Source organism: Amblyomma americanum, chromosome 5 (assembly GCF_052857255.1).
Source record: "Amblyomma americanum isolate KBUSLIRL-KWMA chromosome 5, ASM5285725v1, whole genome shotgun sequence".
In the NCBI taxonomy this organism is placed as follows: domain Eukaryota; kingdom Metazoa; phylum Arthropoda; class Arachnida; order Ixodida; family Ixodidae; genus Amblyomma; species Amblyomma americanum.
This window is the reverse complement of record NC_135501.1, coordinates 109,394,210-109,399,446: the sequence shown is the minus strand read 5'-3', so window position 1 is coordinate 109,399,446 and position 5,237 is coordinate 109,394,210. Positions and strand designations below refer to the sequence as shown.

The window sequence follows — 5,237 nt, the reverse complement described above, 5'->3', positions numbered from 1 at the left end:
TGTTTCAAGCAGCCGCCCGCCAATGCATTGGTGCGTAGCTTAACTGGCGCGCGACTGCGCTGGTCATAGAGGCTTGCAAATATTACCTAGAGGGAAACCTGGCGCCACCGTCTAAGCGGGTTTCGTAAAGAGCACGTCTTTCACCGAGGGAATGTTGGAAAGGCAGCATAGCGTACACGGCTTGACCATAAAACTTAACTACGGCGTCAGAAATACAAATTTGCGCAAATTATATCTTGCAATTAAGGAAGCGTGGTTTTGCAATATATATGTGCTCTAATAAAATATCTTTAGTGTACATTTCCATAAATGAGCAGAAAATTCTTTCAAAAAATTGTTAGCGCTTAAAATACTACGCTTTAGGAGCTTCTGCTTGTGCATTGCGAAAAAAACGTTTCATTGGCGTGGTCCAATGTTGGTGTAGTCTGCTATTGCGGGATGCGTCCTAAGTCTGTGCATAGGCTTGGCCGAGCCTCCGCTTTTCTATGAGAAGCTATTTGGCGCGCACTAAGTGTCGGCTCTCGGCATGTCGACGTGGCGCTGGCCTTCCAGATTTTGCAAAGAGAAAGATGAATTAAGAAGCGCAAACCTCTCCTACCACAAGTAAGTGAGTGCCGTGTTCATGCTGTCAAGCGCAACATGCTGGTATTTGCTTGAATTAAGTCAAGAAGCGGAAGTCGTTCCAGCATGCAATGCGCGGGCACCGACAGTCTTTGAAATGAAGCAAACACAATACTCGGTGAGTACGGTTAGCATAAGTTGCGACTGTCAAAGTACTTTGCACTTTTAAATGGTCTCCGAGACTCCTACGAGCATTGTGCAGAGTGGACACGGCAGCGGACTGCCGAATTCTCAGTTCACAAGAAACCTGGTTGCCTTCTTTCAGATTTTAATGCACAGGTAGCACATCTTGCCGCAGAGCAAAACCCAGTTTGCTGCGTAAATGGCTCCCACCGAAGGAGAAAACGAACTTTCGGCCCAGCAGCCACCAGACACTGGGCTATGGTCACTTGGAGTCAAGCGCCGTCGGATGTTTCGGATCTCAAATGAACTGTGTGCTTACCTGCACTAGACAACCTCAAAGCGCACAAAACATCAGAAAAACTGCAATGATGAAAGCGAAATTGAAGAACCAAAAATTTAACCCGTAGCACAGTCAACCAGCCACTAGATGTCAATGCGGTGTGCTGTCTTCCCGGCATGCTTCGGGCGTCCACGGTGGATGAAGCGAAAGGCCGGGAGCTTTCCTTCTAGTGAACAGTAAGAAACTCTATCGCGCCGGTTGTGGTATGAGGACTCACTACGATCTATGTACGTGACAAATTTTACGTAATTACGTAGTTGGAACTAGTACAGGATCAGAAATGGAATAGATTGGGGAAAAAAAGGCAACGAACTCAGAGTTGGAATAGAATCAAATCTTTAATAGAGTGGAGAGTGAAGAATTTAAGATATCACTTTTTCCCTGATCAATCTAATTCATCGCCGCTATGTTTTTCTTCTATGGTAAGAGACAGGTGCGCTGTGCATGCCGACACTTGACGCCGAATACGTGTAACTGAGGATCAAACTAAGAAAGGATAATGCTTTAAAGTGGAAAACAGGTTTAACCTTCATTGACAAGTAAACTGCGTTCGCAAGCACCAATGCCTGGGAACGCAACCTAGGGGCTAGGCTATCACCATTCACCAGAAATCATTGGCAGCTAGTTTTTTTCGATGTAGACGTCAAGAATCTGTATGTAGCAGCGAGAAAAATTTTAAATTCAGTTTTATAAGCTACAAAGGTGTGTTTTCCTTCCTGAAAAATGTTGACATACCCGTAAACAGTCAGAGAATCAATATCTGAGAAAAGAAATGCATGAAATATCTCTACATGCGCCTTCAAATTTCGGTGGTTGACGAAAACCTGTCATGCGAAGGAAATTTATATGGGGTGAGGGAAAACAAGTCCCTAAGAAAATCGAACAAAATTAAGGATAACTACAATGACGCTGATGCGCCGATGCGGGTGACTAGTTTACTTTGAAAAAAAAACTGATGGGTCATTCCTCATGAACAAAGGCGCACAGAGCATTTTTAGTGTCTCGGCCAAATTATCCTATGTCCTATTTATGACTTAAGTTGTCGATTACTCGTGAACGGCTTCAATATGCCGACGCGTAGCTAAGTGTATATTTCGCAACATGACCAATGTTAATTTCAAGTTCTGATAGCGCGTTGGAAGTCCCACTGCCTTTCTTGACATCATAGCGATGTTGTTGCGAAGGTCCACATCTTATGCTTTGTTATCTTGTTTGAGCGACATTAGTAGAATACGAAAGGGAAGCTTCTTTGATTCAATGGGTCCTTCACACATGTAAGTTCGTCCTTTGTGTTGCTAGGGAGACCCTGCGGCATTTGAAGATCGCACTCATCAAATATACTCAACAGTGTTCAGCTGGCATGTGCTTCAAAGAGAGGCGCTGCAATGCGTTGCAGTGCGCCGCTCATTAGGTCACAGCATCTATCATCGGTGCCCATCCTTTCAATGCACTTTTTTTACATGCCGTATTTTGTGCGTTTTCTTTTGTGTCCTTTGTGCACATTGCTGGCACTGATTATTGTTTGCACAATCGTCTGTATGGCAAACAAAAACTAGAATTGCCCTGTTCTGTCCTGAGGCAAGAGACATCGTTTGAAAGAAAAGTTTCAGCTTCTTTTTTCAGTGACCGCTTCACGCAGAGCTGTGCATTTATCATTTTCACGCTTTTTACATTAGCCTCGTCCCGTCACTTTTCTAGAGATGATTTTTGTTGACATCTATAGGTTCTGGAGATTGCAAATTGAGCTCCCGTAAAACTAAAAATGAAAGAAAAAAAAACTAGAGAAAGGTTGTCAGACCTTCATTTTATGTCCAAGATTCTAGGACAAATATTTTGAAAATAAGAAAATTGCATGATACTACTGTTGAATTAGGGGCGGTAATGATTCATTCTTCCGATATGTAGAAACATGTTTCTTTTAAAGTGCTTCCATCAATTGCATCGAACAATGAAGAATGTCATAGCAAACCAACGAGGAACTCATCTCAGGAATAGCAAACTATATAAAATGGAGATAGCAAAATTGACATAGAAAAAATGCAAGACTGCCGTCGAGTGATCTAGGGATATTCTGATTGTTATAGTGAAACGTTGCATTATTTGAAAAAATTGCGTTCATAAAAGATTTATCGCTCAAAAATGCTTTTATCCAGACATTTTGGGCATGATTACTCCATGCCTTTTCCGTGGTTCATTCAGGCCGCACTTTGAACTCCCAGATTAGAATTGTCCTTTACCCGTGTACGTGCTCGTCGCCTATCGATTTTTCATGTTTTTTAATCCAGCGCATATATGGGACGTTGTATTTAGTCGGTTACCTCACTAAAATGATCGCTATGTTTCCGCACTCTGCGTTTGAGAAACTTTTTTCATACCTGTTTTCTCCTCAAAGGTCCACTCCCCTGGTGTGCACGGGGAGTGGGGATGATGATATCCGACGTGAAAGATGAGGAAGAACAGACCATCTGGGGACCGATCACTACGCTGGTTACGAGACTGCAACGACCCCGCCTGACGTGTCTCGTCTATTCGTGAACAGATCAGCCACTACTCCAGGCAAGCAAGGCTGACATCTCTGTGCATCTTCCTCGAGATACGTGAACCAATGCTCTGCGCAAAATGAGCTCTATGTGTTTATTTAAATGTTTTTGCCCGACGTGGCTGTGTCGCTGCTGGCTGCAGTACGAGAAATCAGTTGGTGACAAGCAGTCTCCAATCGACATCAGGCGGAAAACCGTCCTGCAGGATCCATCGTTAAACAAGACGGCCTTGCAATGGTCCAACGCGGGTCTCAGGTGCACTCACCTCCTGAACACGTGTCGAGGCTGGGATGTCAGCGTCGCTGCGCCGGGACCAAACCTTAGCGGAGGACCTCTGGCCTACAAATACCAGCTGGCCCAGTTCCATGGCCACTGGAGCAACTCCATCGCCAACGGCAGCGAACACACTGTGGACGGAGAGCACTACGCAGGCGAGCTGCACCTGGTTCACTACAATGCTGACCGGCATAAAAGTTTAGCCGAAGCCACCTTCGCTGAGGACGGGTTTCAGGTGGTGGGTGTCTTTTTGAAAGAGGGCAGCCTTCATCCAGAAGTAGGCAAGATCGTCGATTGCTTGTCTAATGTGATCTACAAAGGACAGAAGTGTGCTCTGGAGCAGCATCTGGACGTCACCTCGTTTATTCCTGATAGGAGTTCGTATTGGACATACGAGGGATCTCTGACGAGCCCGCCGTGGAGCGAGAACGTGACTTGGATCGTGTACAAGGAAGCTATCGAAGTGTATTTGCAGCAGCTGCAAGCATTCCAGAAACTGACGTCACACAGTGAAACCATCCTGGCGCCCCGCGACGCTTTTATTGTCAAAAACACACGAGCTACGCAGCCCCTGAGGGGTCGTGTTGAACGAGAGCCTTTGAACGAACTCGCTGCCTTCTAGAAAACAATGTTCTCCTCGATGGAATTGTGATAAACAGCCACTATCACTGACTAGCAGCTCTGTCATTCAGCGGGAGATTTTGTGTGCTTCTTTTTTTTATTTATTAGATAAATACATCCGAAATTCGAACCTTCGTGTAGAACTGGCTACACGATGTGTATTTCTGAGTAAATATGTAGCATGTTTGTGCATACCGGCATAATTGCCGAATGTGTATTACGGATAATTGCGCTAATGAATGGTGTGCACTAGCTCCTTCCAAACTTTTATGCTGCTGATATCGGTACTGATCTCGGAAAAGTGGCTAATACCGCACCTCTAACACGCCGGATTTATGAAGGACCAGGAAATTTTTTTTGTTTAACATTTTGCATTGAGTACCTATTATTATACATATAGCTCAAATACATGGGTCAGGAACAAGACTATTATTGCACAATATTCTTAAGAGTAGCGCGTAATGCTACCGTAAAGTGAAACAAGTATTGTGCATGTGCAAGGCCATAACGGGATCCCAGTGAAAGCAGTAGATTTGAGTATAGCCTTCATATATTTCGGTGTTTATTTTGGCGATAATCATCATCATTAGGACTGTGTTCACTACAAGAGAAAGGCCTCACCTATATTTCTCTATTCTTCTTGCACTCCCTCCTTTTTTCCTTGTTTAGAGTGCAGTTCGGGTGTCCACCTAGATATGCGGGACAATTCCTGAGCT

The 5,237-nt window shown here is 44.4% G+C and overlaps 1 pseudogene; it reads left to right on the top strand.

Moving 5' to 3' along the window:
- Positions 1–3,712: 3,712 nt before the first annotated feature.
- LOC144134100 (carbonic anhydrase 1 pseudogene) lies at positions 3,713–4,522 on the top strand (annotated as a pseudogene).
- Positions 4,523–5,237: the final 715 nt, after the last annotated feature.